We start from the raw sequence: 18,344 nt of genomic DNA, 5'->3' as shown, positions 1-18,344 counted from the left end.
ATTTTGCTGTTTTTTTTTCTTTCTGCTTGAGCGGCGATACCAAAAGTCCTATTCTGCTGCCCGCGTCGGAGATAAATCAAAAACATTTTTCCTACCCTGGCGATCAATGCTTGGGAGCTTTTTATTTCTTTTATTTTTCTTCCTCCTCATCTTCACTACGAGTACTCATACAAATACACTACATAGGAGTGAATCTTTACCTCCTCAGCCCTTTTTTTTTTTCCAGTGGTCCACTCTTGCAAGAGGGATTTGCATCTTATTAGCATCTAATTATAGATTTAATAGCATGACCTCCCCCGCCCCCCCCCAGACAATAAAGGGTTAAGATAGCGGAGTGGCGTCTGCTTTCCGCTTTTGGTTACTGTACGCCGTGTGTGGCAGGTGTGTTAATTAAGCAAATCATGGCACGCACACATGCGTGACCTCACCGTATTGTCGGGAGACTCCCTCGACTCTCGATGTGCATGCGTTTTATGTAAAGTGATGTTAAAATGGATTATTGACGTTTGAAAATTCACCTAATTGCAGATTTTTCTTTTTTAATTCACTGCGCCTATTCGCTGCCCTAAAATGTTTTTGCATTGGCGCCATCTAGTGGCATTTTGATGTCGAGGAAGTATGTGGAAGTGAGTTAAGGAGTTTCATTTCAATATTTAAATTCACACTAACAGCTTTTCTGTCCATACTATGCAGTGGAAAATTATTTGTAAATTTACATCAGTCACTCCGAGACTATTCACGGTCTACCCCCCCCCCCCCCCAACATATGAGTGCCGTTCACCATCGCACACAGTTTGCTTTAGTGTGTGTGTGACGGTAATTTGAAATCCTCTCTAATTTCACACTTGTTAAGTTTCCATGTAAATGGCAACATTTTAAAGGGTCGCCTGGAGGATGAATGTGTGTGTGTCACGACATGAATAGCAAAGAGGTGAAGGGGGGGGGGGGCAACACTTGTTTCTTCGCCGGAGGATAAAGAATATGATCATTGTTGATATTGGTTATATCGTCTATCAACTTGTGTTGCATGCTACAGTTTTTTTTTTTTAATATCCATTAAAGGTCGGGCTATGTGAATTTGTGTGTTTACAGTAAATGAAACCACAAACCCAATACATCACAACACAGTCGCGTTGCATCGTCACCCCTTAATGAGATGATCAGCCGCTTGTTTTTGTTTATGATCTCGGGCCGGCCACGCTACCGAGAGCTTCTCTCATGATTACACCCCCTCCCTCTCTCTCTCGTCTCTGTTGCGCTAATTTATGTGTTGTTGTTGAAGCCGTGGCTCTGATAGGCCCAGAGATGGCATTTAGCTAAAGAGCAGAGAGGCCGTTAGCTTCAGCATTCATCTAATCAATCTCGCTAATGAAAGCGCCGTCCTCTCTGCAGCCTCCGTTTCCCTTCGCTACTCTCGCCCTGCCCTCTGGCCTTTCGTTTGCTCTCTTTTTTTTTCCCTCTTTTAACCTCTTGACGGTGCTGCTTTTTCATATGAGGGGGCGGGGCTGAGCCATCAACCAATTACGGAGCCGCTCTCTCTCGTACTCTCATACCGTCAAGATATTTAGTTTTGAATGTGAGAGAGCCCCACATGAGGATTAGCACGTTGTGATTGCCGTTGTCGTTATACCAAGACCGACCTGTAAGAGGCAGCGTGGTGCCTCGGGGCATCCAGACCGTTCTGATCCTTTGATGGCATATTTTTCATTCAGACAATTAATCCGATCCAGATGTGATGTTTTAATGTTCTTAAGGGTCATCACACAGAAGATAGGTTTTATAAAATGTAGCTTGTGTGAAGTTATCGTTAGATTTGGGGGGAGGGGGAGCAATCTCGTGGCTAAAGTTGATGAATGCTGAGCCTTTGTGGAGAAGTCTTCCCTGCAGCAAGGTTGCCTCTCGCCTCCATCAGGAAATCTCTGTCCTTGTGCTCTGAGCTTTTGTGTTTATCTCCACCTCACACACACACACACATAACACAAAAGATGCATTTGACAAATAAACTTTGTGAAGTCGGGTCTCCGGTGAGGGCGGCGGCTGTGACTGGAGAATATAAAGCAGATGGCTCGATTGTGCATGCGCGTGTGTTTGAAGACTTAAGGGACGGCAAAACGTGACCTACTCTTGGACACGCAAACTGATTATCAAGTAGCAAAACGACGTAGCGTAGCAATCGGCGGGTTTCTATTATTTTGCAACAATTTCAAGCAGATGTGGAGTGTAGGAGGCAGAGGTTTTTGCGTGTGGCTGTGTCAGCAGGAATGGCTGCTATTCATTTTTTTAAATTGTTTTGTTATTGCTGTTATTTACACTTTGTTGTGGTTGTTCTTTCAAGTTATATTTAAAGTGGAGTTTTCAAGGAGTCAAGGATTATTTTTTTTTGGTCTACCCACACAGAATTTACACATTAATTGTATTTCTCCCCACCCCGTTTTTAAAATATTTTTCCCTTTTTTTTTTTTAAACAGGTTGTCTTCTCTGTATAATGTTTATTAGCATTTCTCAAAGAATATTTTGTTAGATTTTTTTTTTTCGCTCGTCTGCATATTTGCACGTGTGTAAGATTTTGCCAGTGCACGTTTTTGAATGTGCGCATATGTGTGCAAGTTTTTATGTGTGTGTGATGGAACTGCATAAACACGCGCAGTGCTGCATACTGATCAGAGACAATAAAACCTCCATTAAAGATTTATTCAGCAGAGGCGAGGAAGGGGAGGGGCCGGTGGTTTGTGTGTGGGTGTGGGGGGGGTACTCGGGTTTATGTCACAGAGTGGATTACTCCAAAGACACCGCACTCTCCCATCACACACTCAGTCGTGGTCGGCGGGAGTGGAAGAGTGCGGCATTTTACTCTAATAGCACCATCACCTCCAGCTATGATAGCGGACAATGGCTCCTTCAGCGCAAGCGTCCCGTCCGCGGCTAACCGGCTAGCGGCCGCTTCAGTTATAGATCTCATCGGTGTGGTAGCACAACAAGCCCGAGGCCCGTTCTATCAAAATGTCACCTGAACCGGGTCGTGCCAAAGGCAAGAGATGTCCCGGTGGCTTTTTAGTTAATATCTAAGATTGTGGGGGAATAGGAAAAAGGAGCTTGAAGAAGGGCAGGGTTGTAATCTAATTCACCCTCCCTGTCCAATGAAGTGTGCTGTCAGCTTTATCGCAAGAGCTACACAAACCCCCCCCCCCCCTCCCCATCCCGCCCGCTACGCCTTTCTTTGCCTTCATCCTGTTTGAGATGATTGAGATTCCGAGTTGACGCCGATGAGCCTCCGTTTTGCTTTCCCCAGCTCGCCCGCCACGCGCTAAACGACGAGAAAGAAGGCCCGCCGCTCGGGAATAGGACTTATTCAGAAGAGAAGCGGCGGGGGCCGTGTTGGTGTGTGTGCGTGGGATAAGGAGTGAGGGTCTCGCAGAAGTAAATCTAACACAATCAATGTCTCAGACGAGGAGAAAAGAAAGTTTCGAAGAAATGGAAATGGGTATTGATGCTACGCGGGGGAAGCTGATTTAGGATGCTGGTGCATTCGAGACCGCTGGGAAATATCAAACTTCCAGCATCATTAGCGTCAAAGCTGATCAATCATAGCGATAAAGGGTTTTGGCAATTATCCTGATACCTTGACTTAAGAGTGACCTGGCTGAGGACTCAGCTCACAAGCACATAACTTCAGGAACCTTGCTAGCTTGATGCTAACACACAATGCAAAACACCATAGACAGGCTAATGAATAGCAATGGATTTTGATTTTTGCAGCCCTGCCCTGTTTTTTGACTGGACCTTCTGCGTTCTAATTATAAAGTTAACTTAGGTGACTTGTAAGGGGATTTTCTTTGCCTCCGTACCAAGCAAGATTAGCTCACTCAGGCAATAATAAATACTAATTGAATAATTAACATTTTATAGTGTTTACAAATCGCTCCGTCGGACACGACTCGGGCCGGAAAAGACCTTGTGTGAGGTTAGATTGCATTAAAAAAAAAACACAAGAACAAGTCTATTAAACGTGTTATTTAGTGGCCGCTCCGTTTGCCCGTCGAAAGCTTTAAATTCTCGAGAGCGAACTAGTCTGTTGCTCCCACCGACACCTCCTCTTCATCATCTTCCGCTTTTTCGGACTCCCGCCGACCGACCGAGGCGACGAACGCGGCGCTCCGGCAGCCGACTTTGTGAACTGTAACCAGCTTTACCCGCTTCTCCTCTTATCTTTAGTGATTAGTTTATCGGCGTAACTATCGGGTTTGGCCGGCCCGGCGGCTCCCCGACACCCCTCCGCCGCCAAGAAAGATAACACGGTCTCGCTCGAGTTCTAATTGAATTGGCGGCAATTGCTCCGCGGTGGAATACTGACCCCTGACCCCTGAGTGGCATGCGATCCCGGGTTCACGTTTGCGCTTCAATTTCTGATTGAAGCTCACTGTATAATTTGGTCCATTCCACCACCTTGGTAATAAACTGTGTATATTTAGGGAGGGGGGGGGGGGGGGGGGGTCTGCTGTTGCATTGGGAGCTCCAGGGTCAGGCTTAAATTTAATGGCTGGACTGAGGCTAAATGAGTTGAATTAATAGGGGCTGCTCCAAGCACTTACACGCCTTCTGAACATACACTGTGTGTCTCCGCGTGTGTGTGTGTCATTAATAATTGGGTCATACTTCATCCCCCACATAAATGTATATGTAGGTTTGTAGGACACAGAAAACGTGTCACCTCGTCTCTTAATATAGCAATTTTTTTTTTCTTTTAAATACCGAAAACTATTCTTGTTGATTCCGATGTATTTGCACGCCCCATTCCTGTTTTTTCTAGTCATCGTTTTTGTCTTATCACATTTTTTGCAGACGCAAGCGGAATATCAATGACGTGCATGTCCTAAGGAGATGCTTTATGTGCATGTGTGAGCACCAGGCTAAATGTTGGCTTACATTTAAAGGGCAATTCCCTCGTGTGTTCATTCAACCAGCCTGGTACACGCACACACACATACACACACTACCGTCCCCCCTAGTTCTAAGCCTTTTCTCATTAACCCCCACTTTTGCTGTCGACTACTTTCTGACAAACTGGTGTCGACATCCACGTCTGTTACCCCCTCCCCCTCCGATCCGCTTCCACCCAACAGACACAGTCGCACACCTCCGCATTTCTCTAAACTGGAGGTTGTCAGCGACAGGGGTCCGACTCCCCACGAATAGGGTCAATCATGAACGGGATCTCGGCCTTGATGTTTTTTTTTTTCCCCCCTTACTATTCTGGCACAGCCGCCTCTCTGGAGGGATCCAATCGGGCAGGGTGTTTTGACGCAGATTATCCAGACGTCGGCGGGTCATCCGTCGGCGCGAAAGTAAACAGAAGAGCGACTCCCCGAAATACACTTTTGGGCCCAAGCGTCTGGCTTACACCAAAACGAGCGCGCAGGAAGCTGCAAAAGCGCCACGGCCGCATTTGCGGGAAGCTCATCGGAAGTCCTCGCGCGCACGCAGCAGTAGCGGGATGTGTTTTCTCAGCAAAATATCGTCTGATTAGGCTGAATTAATGAGACCCAGCGGAGCTACCAAAGTCGACTTTTTTTATTTTCTTACCTTCCTTCAGTGTGTCTTGCTCGACCCCTCCATCATCAGTCTGCTCCTCCACTCCCCCCCTCCCCTTCTTGTTTTGACCCTTGTTACCTCAGCTAACGAGGGAAGCATCCAACCTAAATCGTGTCTTCCTGGGTTCATTTTTTTTAAAAATCTGAATATCTCTTCCCGCCATTTGTTGAAGTCAATCTTTTATTCACTCAACCCACAGCACACAAATAATATGACAGGCTGAATGTGTGCAGAGTAGCGATGATTGCGGTTGAAGTCAAACAGTAGTTTGTATTATTGTGGCATGCTGTGAATGAGAGCGAGCGAGAGAGGGAGAGTGAGAGAGAGCGAGAGGGGGGGGGGGGGGATTTATAACTCAGTGCTGGCCTACATATGCCAGTTGGCAGCAGGAGATTCCAGCATCACACTGTCTGCTTTTCTTAGACACCCCGGGTCCCGGCAGACGGCCTGCTGGTGTATGTGCGACTGTAGATTTTTTTTTTTTTCTTTCAAATTAGCGCACATCTCCTATGATATTGGTTTACTACGCAAACTGTATTTATTAGGTGTGACATCATTAGTATGTTCCCATCATGCGTTGTTTGATGCTGAAATTCTTCACGGTTGTGCTAGAAGTTAGCTAATGTATGAAAATGATCATTATATATATATATTTTTAACTTTTATTTAAAAAAATTGAATTAAATTGAGTAAGTGGACTGTACCAAGTGTGCAAATGCAGCGTGGAGTGTACCAAGTGCAAATCCCTGTCATACAGAATTTCTTTTAGCTTGAGTGACAGCGTGCGTGGCACTTTATCATATCTGCTGTCTCTCACTAAACAAACACCGAGCAAGGCTTCTCTTTTATTAGAGAGTTGCATCTGCCTCGCAAAATTGCTCAAATTAGCCTTTTTTTTTTTTTTAAACCTAATTTTTTTCCCGTCCACCCCAATCAAAGCTGGCAGCTGGCGCTTCCTCGGTGGAGTTTTCTGTAAAAGGTTTCTATTAAAAAAGACAGTCGCTAATTAAGGAGCCTCCACTGGAGGCAGCATTAAGCAGTGCTGGGTTGGGTGTTTAAAAAAAAAAAAAAAAAAGATGGAGAGAGGAAGAAAGTTGTTAAAACTGCATAAATAACAGATCAAGCTCAATCTGTCTGTGAACAAAATGACTGTCAAGATATAAAGTGAAAAATATACATTAGTCCAATCCCAACTGGCATTTACGGACTAATGGCCGGCCAATGGCATCAAATCCATCTACCAATTCTTATTCTTGTATTTTATTTGATATATTTTGTGAATCTGTTGCAACTTTCTTTCTTTGAGATATCCTCCGCATCCAAACGTCTGTTCATTAATGCGCTTTCCTGGACTGCGAGCATCGATCCACATCGCACACGTTTGTGTGTTTGTGTGGTTTTGGTCCGTGCGGCTATTGATCTGCGGAGGCTCCCGCTAGTGTTTATTCCAGATGCACGTGTTAAGTAATCCCTCTCTGCCTCTTCCCCGGTGTCCCTCTTGGACAATTTGTCTCGGTTAGAGCCAAAGGCGCTCTTAAACGGCAGCTCCGGTCACTGCCTGTCCGCCGACCGGACAGACAGACACACACACAGACTTCACTATTGAACGCTCAAGTCGGTTCACGCACGGGCGAACCTTTCAGTCGGCAATATTTGAAGTCCGTTTTGGGTTTTAGTCGATGCTAGCTTTGACTGAACTTTTTACTTGCAGGTTCCGTTGATGATGGGATCCAAGTCAACTGCGGAGGAAGCGAAGGAACTATAGATTCCAGTCCGATACACGAAAAACAAGTTTGGTGAAATTGATCAGGTAAGTGGAAATAAAACATTGTTAAATACCAAACATATGGTCAGCGACGCAAAAAATACGACATCCAAGATGTTATTTATCGTTGATTTTATTTTCTTCAGCCTTGCTTTCTTCTACACTTGTTTCGCCCTTGGACCGTATTAATCCTATTATTACGTTATGGGAGGCGAGACTTCATAATTCGCTGCGCCTTCAAAACGAGATGAGCGCTGACTTATCAAACGCGCCGCAGAGGGTGGGTGGCGTAATGGGACCCTTAATACCCGAGTCGCCTCGGACCGCCCGATGAGAGGGAGGCGGCAGCGGCGTGGCGGGAGGAGAGTGACTTTGAGGCGGCGGGAGGACACTTGGTTGGAGGAGTTGTCACTGCTCAAGCTTGAACGAGCTGCTTTCCTCCCACTAGACAGCCATGACTGCCTCCGCCCCTCCCCTCATTTTTCTTATCCAATCTTTGCATTAGTAACACGCCGATCTTTCCCGACTGCCGCCAAGAGGGGCCGTAAAGGCTGAGTAGGCACTCGGGGAAGCCTTTAAAAAGTTATTATTAGTGGTGGAACTTAAATAGAAAATATTAAAGCAAAAACCATAACGTTTGAGTGCTACACAGTAAACCTCCGCAAACTCACAGACGGCCAAAGTTTTACGCGGAACCGAGTAACTATTTTGCGGATAAAAACGCATCAGTATGCAAACAGCAACGTGATGGAAGAGTCAAAGAGAGGCAGCCATTTTGAACAACTTATATTCTGTAATTTGTAAAAAGAATAGCCCACCTGACCAACAGTATTAATTTGTGAGAAAAAAATAAAGTTGACCAAATTTGAGTCAAAAAAATAATAAAATGGATAATAGGAAAGTAGTAATTTTTTTTTTTTTGCTTGGACTCAAACATGCCACCATTGCTGGACTTCCATAGTCCCCCCCATCAAACTATTATAAATAAATCAATAAATAAATATTAATTCGATATTTATTCCAAGTTTATCATTCCCCCAATTGCAAGTAGTCTCAGAAAATTGACTTGTCGTCTTTGGGAGTATTCTCATTCTCTTTCGCTCTCAGTGTGGCCCTCCTAGCCTCTCAAACTTCTTTTGAACTCGTTACGTTTCATTCAAAGTGCTCCGCTCACCTGATCTGACTGCCGCAAAGCTTCGCTAACGCATTCTTCCTTTCATGCTATCGTCTCAGTGTGTCGAAAGTATGTCAACTGTTTGGCACATGTGATCAGACACGTGTGTGTGTGCGTGTTGTCTCTACTCCCTTTCTTTTGTGTGCCGGCCTGGGGATTGTGCTTCATTTCTAAATTTATCCTCAAAGTGTGCCACCTCTCTTGTGAGCTGCTGCTGGGACTCTGCAGTGCAGGTTGGGGTGGTGAAGGATTGAGGGGGGGGGGGGGGCGAAAGGATTGTGCAGATTGGTGAAAAGAGCGAGAAAGAGGCATGGAAAGGAGGAAACTGAGGCTGGGTATGATTAGAGTGGTGAGCCAGTGAGGAGATGTAAATGTGGGACACAGAAGCCTGCTTCAATTTCTCCATTGCCGTTTTTTTTTTTCCTCATCTCCTCTTTTATTTTCTACTTGCCCCAGGCAAAACATTCAATAAATAACCCCGAGCTCCGTGACATGATCAACTAGGCTAGGATAAGCTTCCGAGCCACTTTCAAGCAACTCCATTGTTGAAAACATGATCATGCCCTCGCATTAAATTCCCGAGACCACAAACAAACGAGCAAAAAAAAGCTCTTTTGGAATCTAAAAGAAATATGTTTCGTGTCTCCTTTTAGATATAACAGCGTTTTTAGTGCCGGCGTTGCTCATGTGTACATTTCAATTCCCGGCATGTGAGAGAGCAAATCTCAACATGATTACACAGACCGGACCCTGGAGGAGGACTCTTATCTGGAGCCCCTCCGGTGGAGATCATCTCATGCCCGTGCGGATTACACCTGCAATATCAGCACGCGCTTTTCAGATGCTGATAAAGTCTTGGCCACCTCGCTCTTGTGAGTCATCGCTCGATAGCTTCAGGTGGATCGATTAGCGGAAGCACGTGTAACATTTGCCTGTGAGATACCAGGGCTGTTGTCGCTGGAAGACGTGACCCCACATCTGTCCAGGTGTGTGTCCTGCAAAAATAGCTGTCGTGTGTCGTTAATCCTCCCCCAACAATGGGCTCCCCCAAACTGCCACAGGCCCCCCGGAGTAAAAGGTGGGAGGAGGGAAAGCCAGGATGGAAGTCACCCAGGCAGGACTCCAGAGACCGGACTTGGACTGCCTCCAAGTCTCCCCCAGCGCTGGGTGGATGATGGAGGAGGTTGCAAGGACACGCGGCTCGGTATGGGGGAAGAGATAATGGAAGCGGAGGGGAACAGATGGGAGCGCCAGAGAGGCTGACATGTAGTTATGGCAGCTAAACGCAGTATTCCTGTGTGGCTTGTCGAGCGGCGGCAAACCAAAGCAGCACCCGTCGCCGTATGTTTGACTCTTTGATGCCACGCGTCCCTGCAGGATGCGTTCAAATATCCTTTGCGAAATTGGATTTGAGTTTGATTGCGGGACGTCTACCCACTGTGAATTCGTGGAGGAGGCTCGTCTCTCAAGATTTCAAGTAAAGGTCGTGCCAACAGCAGAGACTAAGAAAAAATAATAACAGCGAACCCTTTTGTTGTCATCGCTGTTCCATTCCACTCCAGTAGGTGGCGGTGTTGCCGAAAACTACCCTATTAAACGAAATAAAATCAAAAGGCTTCTTTGGGTTTTGGTTTTGGCTTAGGAACTTTATTCCGTTGTTTGGTGTAATAGCAGCGTGAAAGCTATTTCTAAAGAGTCTGTGGTTGATAGCTTTAATTAGCGCCTCATCTTAATGCTAAGTGCATACACGGCTGCTTTGCTTTTATATTTTCCTACTTTCCCCACTGATGCAGTCAACTTGGAAATAAAAAAAAAAAACATATTTAAAGTTCACATCTATACCTTCAGGCTTGGTGCTTGTGAGGGTTTGCTGATTTATATTCTTTTGGAAACGCCAATCTTAAGATTAATCACCTTTCCCGCACGCTGCTCTGGCATCCAGGCGACTGATTGTAATTTCGCACATTAATTAGAAAAATGTCATGTCCTAAGGTAAGGGACAGATTCTCCTAATGAGTTTGTTCCCATGCAGTCTGGCCATGACTTGAACTAACGTAGAAAAGAGCACAATATATCGTCAAATACGTTCCCATGCTTCATGATTTCGATAGTTATCTGTAAATGTTGATCTTATTTCGTTAGCCGAGGCTACACAACGTTCCTGCCACCCTCGGGGGGGATAGTCCAATATTACAGATTATTCAAATTTGTGTGCTTATTGTGTTGTATTTTTTTCTCTAGACACTGATTAGTGGAGGAGCAACTTTGTAACCAGAAGGGACAGTAACAATACATCTTTATTGATGTAACGTTTAGCCGCGCTAGCTAGCCCAGTGTCGCTGTTAGCTACTATGTGGCAAATTGTTAAATTGATTTTCAGAGCAGGTTTAATTGTTTAATTTTTGTTGTTGTTAGTCCTTCATTTTAGTTTAGTCCTTATTGGTTTTATTATTACTTTGTTTTTTTCGGTGCAAGTATTGTGTTGTAAAAACTCAATCGAAAATGTCTTAAAAACAACCAACGTCAAATCAAATAGTTGTAGAACAGCAAGATTCGTCTAAACAACGACCCAATTGCACAATTAAGTTCACCCGTAACGGATAAAGGGCATTTTAAGTCAATACTCGAATTTTCTCTTCTCATTGGAGATTGCTTCCCTTCTCCCCATAACAAAGCTACGTTGTTCATTGTCGTGACAAACGGAGCGGGACTCTTTCCCACGAAAAGTCTCTGTTTACACTGCTCAAACAACGATAATTAGCATCAAAGTCAAGGAGCGCGTCTCGAGAGGGGCGAGCGCAAGTGCCGACATCATGTTTATACAAGCGCCGCACGGACGGCAAATGCCCGTCTCAAGTATCTTTTCCACAAAGAGCGCAAGTTCACCGCGCGTGAAGATGAGTACAAAAGAGACACCCCCCCACCCCTCCGCAAAAGAATCGCGCGTCTATACCGGTGTCACAGATAACGAATGGTAAATGAGCTTGCGCCGCGCTAGTCGGCGAGGGAAATAAGTATATCGGGCGCAGTCGCGCATGCATTTTTCATGTATCTGCTCGCTTGTCATTCATCAATATGCATTTGTACAGTTGGCCCGGCGCTCGCAGCTGTTGCGACATATCCATCTTGTCATTTCTTTCCCCTTTCGACGGGGCACCGGGGCGAGGGGTGTCGCTTCCCCGTCGGCCAGCTCGCCGCGGCTGTTTGTGACTGCTACAGTTATGCATGGCCGCCATCCTCTCCGCCTCGGCATAAATCATCATTACAGATGGCAGGTGTGTGTGTGTGTGTGTGTGTGTGTTTTGTCAGCGACTGCGGCAACTGCCCATGTGCAACAGGCTAGCTGCTTTCCATCTGTAAACACACAACGCAGCAGTTTTTTTCCCCCACCTTGGACAGATTTTTATATGTTCCATTCAAATTCAAGACTTCCATTTAGATGAGATAAAACGGGAATATTTTGACTCTAATCGCAAGTGTGTATGGCGTTTGATATTCCGTCTGATTGTTTTGATGAGTACTTCTATCAGCGCACATTACGGGCCTGATATTATGCAATGCTGCCGAGGCGAGCATCGCTCACCGATAGCTACGATGGCAATTAGCCGCAATTGTCAGCTCCACGGCGGAGGTTTATTGTCCCAAACGAGCCGCTGTAACGTGCTCGGGTCGAAAGCGACGGCTGTCAACCTCGTGTCAATGTTGAATTGGTACTTCGTCGTTGACGTTCTAGTTCTTAATGTGTCATCAGTTGCTGTTAGCAAGATTGAAATCAGTTTCGTGTTGTATCTGACATGCGAGTGACAATAAATTGTAAAATGATAGACGGTACAATCAAATCCCAGAAAGTGAAATTTGCTGTCCAGTATCAGAAAGCTCGACCTCAACTCGGAAGGAGCGGCCAGAAGTCGGCACCCTTTTCAAAGCGCCATGACTGATCTCTTATCATTATTGTTGCTGCCAGCTCAAGCAGAGTCTAGTGAGGAAAAACGGCAGGTCTTGTCTAGTCCTCGTTCATCTCGTGGTGGGAGCCTCTTGTTATGAATTATGGCAGAGTTGCGCTCAAGAAGAATCCCATGCAGACAAATGGTCCAATTGCGCTTTAACGAGCCCATTTGTATTTCAATAGAAGGCAGAAAGAAAGATGAGGCCTCTCTGGCTACATAAACGTGTATGTGTGTGTGCGTGTGTGTAGTCGAAGATGAGGACCGAAGATTAGAGAAGAAGAGAGTTGCTCCTCTAATTCTTTCTGTAGGGGATGTACCACCTCAGGGAAATTCTATCATCTGATTCACTTTAGTAGTGTGGCAAACAACCAGGGCTTCTGTTCGATTATATTCAAGAGTGCGTGTGTTTGTGTACGTGTATTTTCCTCTCTCCAAGAACCGTTTTAACTTTTGGGCTATCTTAGTCAAGATTTATTTTTTATTTTTTAAATCAGGGCTACTGTTCCACAGGGAAGACTGTTTTGTTGTTATTTTTTGAAATCACCAGAGACTTTATCAAAGATTCTGACTTCTGAGTAATTTATCAAAGCAAGTACTTTTAAAATTCCACATTCCGGTCGAAATCGGAAAAGCCAACGATCAACTGGGTGAAATGTATTATTTGAACCTGACCCAATTGTGTCTTTTTGGCCAGATAAAGTCACAAAAAAAAAAGTGTAAAACTGCTGTGAAATTCCTTAGGGGGGTGAGGAAGGGACTCTGCGAGTTTAGAGGGAGCAGAAGAAGTAGTGAGTGGAGATACCAAAGCTGAAAAAAATGAAAGCTTGGATGGAGAAATAGTGCTTGCCCCGTGTGTCTTTAAAGCCAGTAATAATTTAAAGGATCCACATTGGACTGGTCATCTTAAATCAAATCAGGCTACTGCCCTGTGTACAAGCGTGTCCGTGTGTGCGTGTGTGTGTGTTTGCTTATACACACAGCCCCAGGTCTACTCTGAATTATTGACAACAGAGAATAATTGATCGGTTCACCTTCAGGCCTACCCGACGACATCTGGCCCGCACGTTCTATCAGTGCATCTCCTGCTTTCGCTGACGCCATTTCGAGCCTGTTGGACTCGTTTTGTACTTCTCTAATAAATCAGTGTGTGACTCTTGAGATCGGTAGCATGTCCGATAGATTTGCTTGGAGAAGTGTTGGTAAGATGAAGTATCAGTGTTGCTCTGTATTGTATTTTAGTCGTTTTTTTTTTGTGAGAATAAGCGGGTCGGCATAGTAATTGACGATTCATTGATTATCAGTTGGTTCGGTTGACTGTGCGAGATGGATTGTGCACTCTTGACGATTTTCACTTGATTCCCCTATGATCGTTTCTACCGATCGGTTGCTCTACTACTCGTCGCTCCTTTGATTTTTTTTTTTGTTGGCGAAGAATCGAGAAGTGATCGTTACTTTGTTTTAATTAACAAAGTGCTGGCCAACTTGGATTATTATTATGTTTTGAGACGATAGTTTAATGATAATTTTGCCGATTGCTGCTCGCTCCCGTCAAAATCAGATTATTAGCCATTAAACTATTGATTAAAAATAGAGATTTTTCCTCCAGCTGTGACGCCTCAAATTCTGTAAAATTAGCTTTTTTTTTGAAAAAAAAATAAACTCAATCTTTCAACTATCCCCTTCATCTTGTTTAGCTGTCCGCCTCAGCCATGGCGGCAGAGAGTGAGGTCCATTCCGATCGATAACACCATTCCGCGGGCGGGGAAACGGCCGTGACATACGACCCCTCACCGGCATCACGCCGAGATGGCGTCCTCTCGTTGCTTTGACAGGCCCGGAGATGAGTTGAGGATGAATGGATGGCAGGATGAATGAATGGATGGATGAAGGTAATGGAAGGAGGGAGGGGAATGGAGCAGATGCCGCGGCTTGATCACTGTCACAGAGTGCCATCAAAGAAACGCCACGAACGTCTGAGGAAAGACCCAAAATAATTTGGACTGAAAAACTCTCAAGGGTCATATTTCCTAAGTCGTATTTTTAGCGTTGCGGCTTTTAAAATTTTATCCCCCGACCTGGTTTGCTCACACTTGGGGGCTGTGCTTTTATTCCAGGCAGGTCACGGGCTAAAGTTAGCACGGTATGTTTGCGTAGCCGTTCCGCTCCGGGATTTCCACCGGCTTTTCGGCCGGTATCACTTGTATATTTCTGCTTGAGATATCGAAACTCCCCGTGCGCCGACTGATGCTCCACGCTGCGATTGGGCATTATCAGCGCTGCCGCGTTGACGTGCACTCGCGCGCAAGCACACATCGAAGAGGACGGACGGGGGCCGACGGCGGGAGTGGAGGGCTGGTGTAATCCTCTCCTGTGTACACTTCATTATCGCGCTCGCACGGAACCTGCCGAGGCCTTGTCCTGCCTAGTAATCCGAGAGAGAGGGAGGGGGAGGGAGGGAGACTTTCCTCGGCGGGCTCTTAATATGCTTTTCATTTAGTATTTTTCAAAACATATTTAATTTTTCATGGGTATCTTCACTAAGATATTTGTAATTTTTTTGTAATTTTGTGTATTTTTCAAATTGTTTTTTATATTCATTATTAGTTTAAATTAATTTAATTGATGATTATCTATAAACTAAAACCAAATTATTACATAAAATAAAAAAAATGCATCAGCTATTTAATCCTGTAATTTTTGTTCATATAAAAAAAGTCAAATAAATTAGAGAGAAGAATATGCATTACTTGACAGTGTATCGTGTTCCAAAAGAATATTTGCGACGTCGCCGTGTTAATTGGCTATTGATTGCCTGCTGAGTGGTGGCCATGCTTTGTATTTCCAGGTGACAGTGACAAGTTCCTCCTTTTTAGTCTAGTCAATAATCAACAGCCATATTTATTAAAACCTTCTCAAAGGAAATCAATTGCCCCCCCCTCTCCTTTTTTTTTTTTTTTTTAACATCCCATCAGCGCGCTCAATGTTTAAACCGGCAAGTCATTACCGCAGCGCTTTTCAATTCACGCCATACATTTCAAACACAACTGCACAGTCTTTTGTAATCGTCTTTTTTAGCATTTAAAAAAAAAAAAAAGATCCTGCGAGCTTTCATTGATCTGCTCCAGTTAATGGAGTCATTCTTCCACTTTGGTCGCATTTTCTATTTTTTTTCCGTTCACGAGGTGGAAGTCTTAGATCTTAAGGCCCGTTTATTCCCGGCACTTGATTAGTAACACGTCTACATTGATCTCGATATGAAGTTATTCAAGTTATCGTCATGGCAGTATATTACATTTTACACTCTCAGTCTCAGCTCGTGTCATTTATGTGGTGACACGGCGAGCCGCGGCCGGCATCCGTCAGCGGGGAACTCCAATTCGATCCCGTCGTTATTAAACGCGCATCCAGACATTTTTATACACTGTAATAAGTTACAATTGAGGCTCGCCAGTGCAGGCAGCCTTCTTCGTGAACATCCAAGTGTACAGAAACAAATAAAGTTACACCAGCCGTCGCCATCCGTCTCCATCTATCTCCCACTTTTGCAGTAACCTGCTTACGTTACACCGAGCGCCATCCCCCTGACGTATTACCTGCGCTTGGTGACTCTTTAAAAAAAATAAAAAAACACTTTGAATCCATTTTCTGTCCCGGGTGAGCAATAGAGCTGTTAGGGAATAAGAAAAATAAATCGTTTTCTACTGGAGCAGAAATATGCTCCATGCCTCATTAATAACAATAGTGCATATTTCTATTTAGTTTTTACTATGGCTTTTTTTTTTTTCTATGGGGGAAATCGATTCTCCTTCAGGGAGTCTGAAACGGTCTTCAGACAATATTTAGTAACACTACGCAGAAGCAAATGACAGCTAAGAATGTTTGCGCGTTTCCTTAATTCATTCACCCAGTTAAAATAGACTTTTGACGTCATTGGGAGTAAACGAGTTAAAAAAATGACCAGTTTCTAAAGCTTTTCTGATGGCGACAGTGTAAGTCACCTCCTCGTGCATCTGCTTAAGGTTGTTCCTTTAAAAAAAAGAAGCCTTTGGACCCGCCGTCATGATCATAAATATACAAGAGCATCTGTTGCGGGTTCACGTAACACACACGAGTGACCGGAAGGGCGTTGGCGTCCCCCCCCCCCCCCCCCTCCCCTGACGCTGCTGACAACCCTCATCGGTGGGTTGGTGGGGCGAGCGAGACAGTTGGATTTACATATTCATCAGTGCTAATCAGCATTCAAGAATATTTGAATTGGATTTTTTTTTTTCTCTCCTCCATTTCCTTCACTTCATGGCCATATGGTGGACGGCACCCAGGGTGATAGTGAAGTCCACAAAGTTTGTTTATGCATGTCGTTAATGAACAATGAAGGAAAGTCACTTCGCAGATGACTTTTTAAGTATCCTTAGAGGGTCGTCGTCTAAAACTCTTTCTAGTCATGCTTCTCAAGTGCGACATTTTTTTTTGGGGTTCATCCCTAACAAACACGTCTATCATCACAATACAATTATTTTTTTAGGAGTATTTTAGGTAGTCCAGATTTTCCAGATTGGCTCATTTTTAACCAAATTGGTTTGATTGGAAAAAAACAAATTGGTGAATAGCAAAATGCAATCAGCGATTCACAAAAACAATTTTGCACCCGTCTCCTTTCAAACAAGCTCGACTTTTCCCTCCACCAGACTTACTGCTGATTTTAAGATTGGCTTTTAGTACTTGAGCACGCACACCAATTCCAATTGCCGTCTTCTCAACGTGAGCAGATGAAAGCGGGTGCGAGGAGACGCAAAAGAGCGAGCGAGCGAGAATTCTCTGTAGAGAGACGCTCCTCAAACAGGTGTCGTTTACAAGTGTTCCATCTCGTCCACCCCCCACGCACACACACATACACTCGGAGAGTACAGAGAGAGAAGGTGAACCCAGGTTAAGTTGCGTGAGATCACCGTGACAAAGCATGCAAATTCGCCCACAATGCGGCCTGTCAATCTCCCGCCTCACACTTTGGCAATCGTGTGAGGCCCAATCAAAACGGCTCTCCGCTTATTGCTGTTTTTCCCCTGATTTTATTTTATTTTTTTCACTCCCTGAGCTGTGGCTCATGTGTGTAGAGTATGTAGGCGGTCCTCTCTCTCCCTTGGAGCATTTTGCACTTAAGTGATATATTTAGGATTTTTTTTGGGTTCCATTAAGATGTGCATTACGGCACCCTAAAAAGGGAAAATTAAAGTTATTCTACTGATACAGATTGGATAGTGTCTACATAAGAGGGCTTGTCGTTTTGGTTTGAAGCGTCCAAATTATTCGATTAATCGACAACACCATCTATCAAATCATATTTTAATAATCAAATCGCTTTTCTGAATCTAATTCCATAATTTTTTTAGCCATTAGATAATACAAAACAAAAATAATTGGTTAATAAACAGTAACTGGGCGGCCATTTTTTTTTTTAATACACATGCAAATAAAATTGTATCTAATTATTCGATAGACTAATCAATTCTAAAAATATTTGATGGTGGCAGCCATCGTCAGAAAAAGATATTTTAGGGCCAATTTGGCCATTTTCAGACATCCTCAATACCAAAGTTGAGCCACAAATACTAGACAGACCTTTAAGTTATCACAAAAGTCCTCTTGGTATCGGTTACTTGGTATCGGTGGGTAAAAAGACACAATTTTCAAATACACAAAACGATTGCATAGAGGACTTAGTCCAACAAAAGATTGATGCGTTGCCCTGGAAATGAGGTTTGGACCCGAGCGTGCGAGTGTGATGTTGCACCTATTATCTATCACATGTTGTTCCCGAGCGCAGCGGGAGTCGCCGTCACTCATTAAACATAAACGCAGGTGCGTCTCAATC

At 44.4% G+C, this 18,344-nt stretch overlaps 1 protein-coding gene across 1 annotated transcript in view; it reads left to right on the top strand.

Annotated features, from left to right (window-relative positions):
* dab1a (DAB adaptor protein 1a) overlaps positions 1–18,344 on the top strand; it is an 89,735-nt gene that overhangs the window by 8,753 nt on the left and 62,638 nt on the right. Inside the window, exon 4 of the mRNA XM_049725468.1 lies at positions 7,301–7,399. The gene's annotated coding sequence lies outside the window, so the exon portion shown is untranslated. The remainder of the gene's footprint in view (positions 1–7,300; positions 7,400–18,344) is intronic.

This window comes from Syngnathus scovelli, chromosome 10 (genome assembly GCF_024217435.2).
Source record: "Syngnathus scovelli strain Florida chromosome 10, RoL_Ssco_1.2, whole genome shotgun sequence".
Taxonomy (NCBI): Eukaryota; Metazoa; Chordata; class Actinopteri; order Syngnathiformes; family Syngnathidae; genus Syngnathus; species Syngnathus scovelli.
This window is presented reverse-complemented; position numbering and strand designations above follow the sequence as displayed.